Genomic DNA, 9,827 nt, shown 5'->3' on the forward strand with positions numbered 1-9,827 from the left:
ACCATAACCACCCTATTATTCTTACAGATAGCTGAGATCTCCTTACAAGTTTGTTTCACAATTTCCCTCTGACTATTAGGGGGTCTATAATCCCAATAAGGTGATCATCCCTTTCTTATTTCTCAGTTCCACCCAAATAACTTCCCTGGATGTATTTCCAGGAATGTCCTCCCTCAGCACAGCTGTAATGCTATCCCTTATCAAAAATGCCACTCCCCCTCCTCTTTTGCCTCCCTTTCTATCCTTCCTGTAGCATTTATATCCTGGAACATTAAGCTGCCAGTCATACCCATCCCTGAGCCATGTTTCTGTAATTGCTATGGCATCCCAGTCCCATGTTCCTAACCATGCCCTGAGTTCATCTGCCTTCCCTGTTACACCCCTTGCATTTAAATAAATGCAGTTTAATTTATTAGTCCTACATTGTCCCTGCCTGCCCTGACTATTTGACTCACTTCTGTTCTCAACTGTATCAGTCTCAGATTGATCTCTTTCCTCACTATCTCCCTGGGTGCCACCTTCCCATTTTACTAGTTTAAATCCTCCAGCAAATTTTCCTGCCAATATATTAGTCCCCTTCCAATTGAGGTGCAATCTGTCCTTCTTGTACAGGTCACTTCTACCCCAAAAGAGATTCCAATGATCCAAAAATGTGAATCCTTCTCCCATACACCAGCTCCTCAGCCATGCATTCATCTGCTCCATGCTCCTATTCCTGCCATTCCTTCAGTCAATCAAAAAATCTTTACATTTATTCATTTACTCACTCATTCAATAAATCAAACATTGCATTCATTCATTAATTCATCCATCCATTCATTCATACATCCATCCATTCATTCAATGAATCAATCTTTCATTTTATTCATTCATGTATTCATTCAATTATTCAAACTTTGAATTCATTCACTCATTCAATCATCCATTCAATAAACCAATCTTTGGATTCATTCATTCAGTTATTCATTCAATTAACCAACTGTTGAATTCATTCATTCATTCATACTTTGACTCAATCATTGTATTCATTCATTCATTCATTCATTCAATTAATCAATCTTTGCATTAATTCATATACTTAATCAATACTTGCATTCATTTATTATTTCAATGAATAAATGCATAGATTGAATCAGTCATTCAATGAATCAATCTTTGAAATCATTCATTCATTCAATGAATCATTATTTGCCATCAGTAATGCATTCATTCATTCAATGAATTATTATTTGCCATCAGTAATGCATTCATTCATTCAATGAATCAAACTTTGTTTTCATTCATTCATTCAATGAGACAATCTTGGCATCCATTCATTTCTTCAGTGAATCAATCATTGCACTCACTTATTCATTCTTTCTTTCATTCATTGAATGAATCTTTGGATTTATTCATTAATTAAAGCATTCAATGAATAAATATTTACATTTATTGTTTCATTCAATCCACATATCACTCTTTGTATTTGATAGGGAAACTTGCCCAATAAAGCAGAGACCATACAAACCAGATCAGGTGAAATGACATGGTGTTTATTACAAGGGATATCACTGGAAGAGAAATTGACTAGGCTGACACAGCACTGAGGTCTCTGCAGGTAGATCAGAATTTCTCTTCCTTGAGCTGAATAATCCTTTACAATGAAGCTAATTAGAAATGGGGAAAATACAATGTATCTGGAATGTATCTGGAGCTGGAGTAATCTACTTACAATGATGCTAATCGGAAAGCAGTTATTGGAAGAATGTCCTAATTCTCTCCACAAAACAGCATCTTGACTGGATCAATGGATTTGGAGCTTCCATTCCTCCAGGCAGGTAGGGGCTAATCTCTCCTCTGAAATAGTGAGGTGTTTCCATTGTCCTGTACTGGGAGCAATGCTCTTGGTGGTGCCTGTCTGTCTGACCTGTTCTTTGTGTGGCTTTGGTATTGCTGAGTTGTGAAACTGCCCTCGGGGCTTTGGGATAGCTGTGGTGCTCTGACATTGTTAGTGTGTTCCCTTGACTGAGAGTGCTGACTAGTTTCGTTTGTCAGCCTGCTTGGTCCCTGTTGAGGCATTCTGGGTGTTTTTGCTCCCATTGGCCAATTTTGCTTTTGTGTGCCTATTGTGGGTTAGCAGGGTAGCAGATCTTTTCCAAAAGTATGTGTGTGTGCGCGCGCACAGAGGAGGATTCCATGTTCCTACTGAAACTATCATGAATCCATCAAGATCATTAACTCTCTGACTGTTCTATCATGAATACTCTACTCAATCGATCCCCCAGCACTGACTCCTGAGTCACTCCACTCAGTCCATCCCCCAGCACTGACCCCTGTGTCACTCCACTCACTCCATCCCCCAGCACTGACCCACAGGTCACTCCATACAGTTCATCCCTCAGCACTGACAATGGAGGGTGACAAGGGAAAGTAAAATCAGGCAACACCAAAAGACAGAAAAATGACAGGCAGCGAAATCGAGGACCAGAATCAAACAAGAGCATAGTTATAAAGAATGGGAATGGGATAAGTAATGTTAAAAAGACCAGCTCAGAGTACAACGGGACCTTGATCCAATGGGCAAATGGGCTGAAGAGTGGCAGATGGAGTTTAATTTAGATAAATGTGAGGTGTGGCATTTTAGAAAGGAAAATCAGGACCGGATTTATATACTAAATGATAAGGCCCTGGGGAGTGTTGCTGAATAAACAGACTTTGGGGTGCAGGTTCATCATTCTTTGAAGGTGAAGTAGTAGATAGGATACTGAAGAAAGTATTTGGGTATGCTTTCCTGTATTGGTCAGAGCATCGAGTTTAAGAGTTGGGAGATCATGTTGCAGTTGTACAGATCATTGGCTAGGCCAATTTTAGAATACTGCTAGCAAATCTGGTCTCCCTGCTATAGGAAGGATGTTGTGAACCTTGAAAGGGTTCAGAAAAGATTTACAAGGATGTTACCAGGATTGAAGGATTTAAGCTACAGGGAGAGTCTGAACAGACTGGGATTATTTTCCCTGGAGCGTCAGAGGTCAGGGGGTGACCTTATAGGAGTTTATAAGATCAAAAGTTGCATGACAAAGTCTTTTTCCCAGAGTAGGGGAGTCAAAAACTAAAGGGCATAGGTTTAAGGTGAGAGGGGAATGATTTAAACGGACCTAAGGGGCAACTTTTTCACACAGCGCTGCCAGAAGAAATTCAATTTCAGCATTTAAAAAGCATCTGGATAGATATATGAATAGAAAGAGTTTAGAGGTTTATGGGCCAAAAGCTGGAAAATGGGATTGGATTAATTTTGGACATCTGTTCGATGTTGGACAGAAGGATCTGTTTCTGTTTTGTACATCTCTATGACAGTATAATTCTCAATAACATGGATGAATTAATTGTGCAACTAGATGAAAACAGATATGGCATTATCTGGATTACAGAGATATGGTTGCAGGGTGACCAGAAATGGGAACTGAATATTCAGATGTATTCAGTATTTAGGTAGGACAGACAAAAAGGAACTGGCAGTGGAGGTGCATTGCTGGTTAAATAGGAAATTCATGCAGTAGTAAGGAAGGACATTCGCTGCAATGGTGTGGGATCAATATGGGTAGATCTGAGAAACACAAGAGCAAAAACATTAGTGGGAGTAAGGATGATGTTGAGAATCATATTAAACGGGACATTAGAAACACATGCAATAAAGGAACAGCTGTGACTATGGGTACATTGCACATCTACCTTTAAAATCGGAAAACATTAGTGTCTTGGCAATGTTCCCAGAATACACTGAGGGGGTTTGGCCTGGTACATAACACAGGTTTGTTTTTATTCAATCAGGATATTCATTGTTAGTGCCAGGAAGCCCAGGGCAAAGTAATTTCATTTCCAAATGTGGTGTAAATGTGTGACACTATTTGGCAATGATCAGGATCCAAATGAGCCTTTCCTGACCTGCTGCTCTAACACTGGGCTGTGTCAATCAGGAATTTGGGCTCATTTCCCTGAGTTTTTCACTGAGAAACCTTCAGGCTGCTTTATCCAGGAGCAGAACCCAGTCTCATCTTTCCAGGGAGATTCAAATCCCAGCAGAAAGGACCTTCCAGAACGGAGAGTTTGTCCATTTCAATGTTGAAATAGATCTGACTTTACAATTGGTTCTTTGGACAAATCAAATAGTGACGATAGCATAGAGGAGGAATCCTGGAATCTATACGGAATGTTTTCTGAACCAATACTATGGAACCAATTAGAGAGCAGGCCAAATCAGACTGGGTATTGTGCAATGAGAAAAGAATAATTAGTAATCCAGTTGTGCCATGCCCATTGTGGATGAGTGACCATCATATGTTAGAAGTCCTCATCAATATGGAGAATAGTGCACTTGATTCTGACACTGTCGCCCTGTAGCTACATAGAATAAACTATGATGGTATGAGGTGCGAGTTGGCTATTATAGATTGGGACAAATCGCTTAAAAGGATGACAAACATTCAAAGAGTGCATGGGTGAAGTGCAGCAATTGTTCATTCGTGTCTGGTACAAAAGTAACATGGGAAACGTGACCAAATCATGGCTTACAACAGCAGCAGATCCAAGGAACAGGCATACAAATTGGCCAGGAGAAAGCATCAGAGCTGACGAGTGGGAGCAGTTTAGAATCCTGCAAAAGAGGCCAAAGGGATTGATTTAGAAAGGGAAAACAGACAATGAGAATAAGCTTGTGGGCAACATAAAACTTTACTGTAGAAATTTCTATTGGTGTCTGAAAGGATAAAGATAGGTTAAGATAGTCAGAAACAAGACAATTTATTATGGGAAACAAAGAATTAACTAACCAACAAACTCCAGCCTTTGGTTGTGTGTTCACAAAGAAAGGACATGAATAACAGACCAGGAATGTTTGAAACACCAGGCTCAGTAAGAGTAAAAACTGAAGGAACTCAGTATTAGCAGTGACATCATGTTGGGGAAAATGGTGGGAAGTGCCCCTAGAAATAGCGGATGCATTGGTGGTAATTTTCCAAGATGCTGTTGACTATGGAATAGTTTCTGTACATTGGAGGGTCGGTAATGTAACCCCATCATTTTAAAAAAAGTGGCAGAGAGAAAACTGGAATTATAGAGCAGTCAGCCTGATGTTGGTAGTGGGGATTATGCTGGAGTCTATTATTTAAGATTTAATAGCTCAGCACTGGAAAATAGTGGCTTAATGTCAAGTAGTTTGACCAATCACGCTGTATCTGGAACACGGCACTGCACATCTACCTTTAAAATAGGAAAATGTTAGCATCTTGTCGACCTTCCCAGAATACACTGAGGGGGTTCAGGCTGGTACATAACACAGGGAGTTTATTCAATCAGGATATTCATTGTCAGTGTCAGGAAGCTCAGGGCAAAGTAATTCCATTTCCAAATGTAGTCTGAATATGTGATTCCCACTTCTGTCACACACTATTCAGCAATGATCAGGATCCAAATGAGCCTTTCCTGATCTGCTGCTCTAACAGTGGGCTGTGTCACTCAAGACTTTGGGCTCATTTCCCTGAGCTGATGCTGGTTTTTCACTGAGAAACCTTCAGGCTGCTTTATCCAGGAGCAGAACCCAATCTCATCTTTCCAGGGAGATTCAACCCCCAGCAGAAAGGAGCTTCCAGAACGGAAAGTTTGTCCATTTCAATGTTGAAATGGATCTGATTTCACAATTGGTTCTGAAGTGTTAGTCTAATATCTGCTTTTTAAAATGGATTTCATGTAATTGCTGTTCTTAACAAAATTTAACTGACATTTCCAATATTCTGAAATAAACATGACTTTTTATCAGGTTTCTGACATAGCACAAAGGGAATTTTACCCAGTTTGAACTGGATAAGAGTTTTAAATGTAAATTGGATTTCACACCAAGTTATCTGGCTTGTAATCTTTTAAGGTGAAAGACTCTTCAACGTGTCACATGGTGGAGCGAGCGATCAGGGTATTGACGTGTCACATGGTAAAGGGTATGATCAGGGGTCACCTGTGAATGTCTCGAGGATTGTGTGGGTCTGGTGCACATTGTACAAGGTTCCCCTGTAGGAAGCACTGAGCCTTCAGCCCACAGACCAGATGGGGCCAGAAACCAATGAAATGGAGGCTCCCAACATGGATGTGACTGGAGCCAGGCCTCATGGAGCAGCTGAGGAAACCCGGCCTGCAGCTGCCAGGGCAGCTCGAGAGCAGCTGGGGGCTGATGGATGTGGATATTGAGGAGGAGAAAATCTCTCTCCCTCCCCCAGGAAATCAGAGAGAAGAGCAGTGGAGATGGAGAGGGAAACAAGGGACATTTTCGTTCAGCAGTAAATAGACTTTGCAGGATGTTTGTGGGAGATATTGCTGAACAACGTCAACTTCATCTGCTCAGATCAAAACCTTTCAGATCATTTGTATTAATGAGCAACTTTTCTACTTGGTAAATGGTTGTAACATCTGAATATTACATGTAAATACAAGTAATTTAGTACAATTTGAAATGACTCCAGGCCACTCTATGAATAAGAAGCAAAGACTGTGGTGTTGGAAAAGCACAGCAGGTCAGGTAGCATCCGGGGAGCAGGAGAATTGACATTTCAGGCATAAGCCCTTAATTAGCAATGTGGAAGGGGAAGGGGGCTGAGAGATAAACAAGAGGTGGAGGTGGGGTGGGGCTGGGGGTTAATGTAGGTGGGATGGCAATAGGTGGATGCAGGTGGTGGGTAGGGTGGAGTGTATTGTTGGGAAGGACGATGGACAGGTAGAACAGGTCAAGAGGGCAGTGCCAAGTTGGAGCCTGGGATGAATTGGGGGGAGGGGAGATGAGGAAACTGGTGAAGTCAATATGGATGCTGTGTGGTTGGAGGGGTCCCAAGGCCGAAGATGAGGAGTTCTTCCTCCAGTTGGCGGGTGGCTTTGATTTGGCAGTGGAGGAGGCCCAGGACTTGCATGTCCTTGGCGGAATGGGAGTTAAAATGGTCTGTCATAGGGCAGTGAGGTTGATTAATATGAGTGTCCCAGAGATGCTGCCTGAACTGCTCTGTAAGTTGGTGCTTGGACTCGCTGACGTAGAGGAGACTACATTGATACTGTGGAAAAGGATATGGAAGACAGAGAATGTAGGGAAATAGATGGTGAAACCTTGCAAAATGCCCATATTACAGAGGAGGAAGTGCTGGGTGTCTTGAAACACATAAAGGTGGATAAATCCCCAGGACTTGATCAGGTGTAGCCTAGAAATCTGTGGGAAGCTAGAGAAGTGATTGCTGGGCCTCTTGCTGAGATATGTGTATCATCGATAGGCAAAGGTGAGGTGCCGGACGACTGGAGGTTGGCTAACATGGTGCCACTGTTTAAGAAGGGTGGTAAGGACAAGCCCAGGGAACTATAGGCTAGTGAGCCTGACCTCGGTGGTGGACAAGTTGTTGGAGGCAATCCTGAGGGACAGGATGTACATGTATTTGGAAAGGCAAGGACTGATTAGGGATAGTCAACATGGTTTTGTGCGTGGGAAATCATGTCTCACAAACTTGATTGAGTTTTTTGAAGAAGAAACAAAGAAGATTGATGAGGGCAGAGCAGTAGATCTGATCTACATGGACTTCAGTAAGGCGTTCGACAAGGTTCCCCATGGGAGACTGATTAGCAAGGTTAGATCTCATGGAATACAGGGAGAACTAGCCATTTGGATACAGAACTGGCTCAAAGGTGGTGCAGGGTTGTTTTTCAGACTGGAGGCCTGTGACCAGTGGAGTGCCACAAGGATCGGTGCTGGGGCCCCTACATTTTGTCATTTACATAAATGATTCGGATGCGAGCATAAGAGGTACAGTTAGTAAGTTTGCAGATGACACAAAATTGGAGGTGTAGTGGACAGTGAAGAGGGTTACCTCAGATGACAACAGGATCTAGACCAGATGGGCCAATGAGCTGAGAAGTGGCAGATGGAGGTTAATTCAGATAAATGCGAGGTGCTGCATTTTGGCAAAGCAAATCTTAGCAGGATTTATACACTTAATGGTAAGGTCCGAGGGAGTGTTGCTGAACAAAGAGACCTTGGAGTGCAGGGTCATAGCTCCTTGAAAGTGGAGTCGAAGGTAGATAGGATAGTGAAGAAGGCATTTGCTAAGCTTTCTTTTATTGGTCAGAGTATTGAGTATAGGAAGTGGGAGGTCATATTGCAGCTGTACAGGACATTGGTTTGGCCACTGTTGGAATATTGTGTGCAATTCTGGTCTCCTTCCTATCGGAAAGATGTTGTGGAACTTGAAAGGGTTCAGAAAAGATTTACAAGGATGCTGCCAGGGTTGGAGCATTTGAGCTATAGGGAGAGGCTGAACAGGCTGGGACTGTTTTCCCTGGAGCGTTGGAGGCTGAGGGGTGATCTTAGAGGTTTACAAAATCATGAGGGGCATGGGTAGGATAAATAGACAAAGTCTTTTTCCCTTGGGTTGGGGAGTCCAGAACTAGAGGGCATAGGTTTATGGTGAGAGGGGAAAGATATAAAAGAGACCTAAGGGGCAATGTTTTCACACACAGGGTGGTATGTGTTTGGAATGAGATGCCAGAGGAAGTGGTGGAAGCTGGTACAATTGCAACATTTAAAATGCATTTGGATGAGTATATGAATAGGAAGAGTTTGGAGGGATATGGGCCGTGGGCTGGCAGATGGGACTGGATTGGATTTGGATATCTGGTCGGCATGGACGGGTTGGTCTGAACTGTCTGTTTCCATGCTGTACATCCTATGACTCTGTGACTCTATGATAGCAACAGACATTGTAGATGAGGTGGGAGGATGTGCAGGAAAATCCCTGTCAGATGCGAAATGATCCTTTAGGCCCTTGGATGGAGGTGAGAGGGGGGAGGTGGCAGGGGAAGAGGGTGGGTTAGGGGGAGCATGGACCTAACGAGGGCGTTGCAGAGGGAATAGTCTCTGTGGAATGCTGATAGGGATGGGGAGGGAAGTATATCTCTGGTGGTGGGGTATGACTGTAGGTGGCTGAAATTGTTGAGGAAGATGCGCCGTATTTGGAGATCAGTGAGGTGGAAGGTGAGGATCGGGGGTTCTATCCTTGTTGAGGTTAGAGGGGTGGGGTTCAAGGGTGGAGGTGCAGCAAGTGGAGGAGATGCACTGGAGGGCATTGTGAGGGGAAATTGCATTCCTTGAAATAAGAAGCCATTTGGAGTGGAATTGCTCCTCCTGGGAGTAGATGCAGTGGAGACGGAGGAATTGTGAGTAAGGGAAAATGTTTTTACAGGAGCGGGAGTGGGCGGAGATGTTGTCAAGGCAGCTGTGGGTGGAGGGAGGTTTGAAATATATGTCCATTTTGAGTTGATCGTCAGAGAGAGAGAGAGAGAGAGAGACTGAGAGGTCCAGGAAGGGGAGGTAAGTGTCCAAGATGGTCTAGGTGAACGTGAGGTTGGGGTGGAAGGTGATTGTAAAATTTATGAACCATTCACCCTCCTTGTGGGAGTATGAGGTGGCACCAATACAGTCATCGATGTAGCAGAGGAAAAAGTGGGGAATAGTGCCAGTGTAGTTACGGAAGAGGGAATGTTCAATGTATCCAACAAAGTTAGGCCATAGCCGGGGCACATGTGGGTGCCCATAGCTACCTTCTATATGTAAGAAGTGTGAGGATTCAAAGGAGAAGTTGTAGAGGGTGACAACCATTCTGCCAATCGAATAAAATTGTTGGTGGACAGGGGACTGGTTGGATCGGGGGGAGCGGCTTTTCGGCCTTTGTCATGAGGGATGAAGTTGTAAAGGTCCTGGATATCCACGGTGATGATGACACGTTGGGGGCCTGGGAATTGAAAATCATGGAGTATATAGAGGGCGTGGGTGG

This window comes from Chiloscyllium plagiosum, unplaced genomic scaffold, assembly GCF_037043375.1.
Source record: "Chiloscyllium plagiosum isolate Xiang-an unplaced genomic scaffold, Cpla_swu_hap1 HiC_scaffold_35, whole genome shotgun sequence".
Taxonomy (NCBI): Eukaryota; Metazoa; Chordata; class Chondrichthyes; order Orectolobiformes; family Hemiscylliidae; genus Chiloscyllium; species Chiloscyllium plagiosum.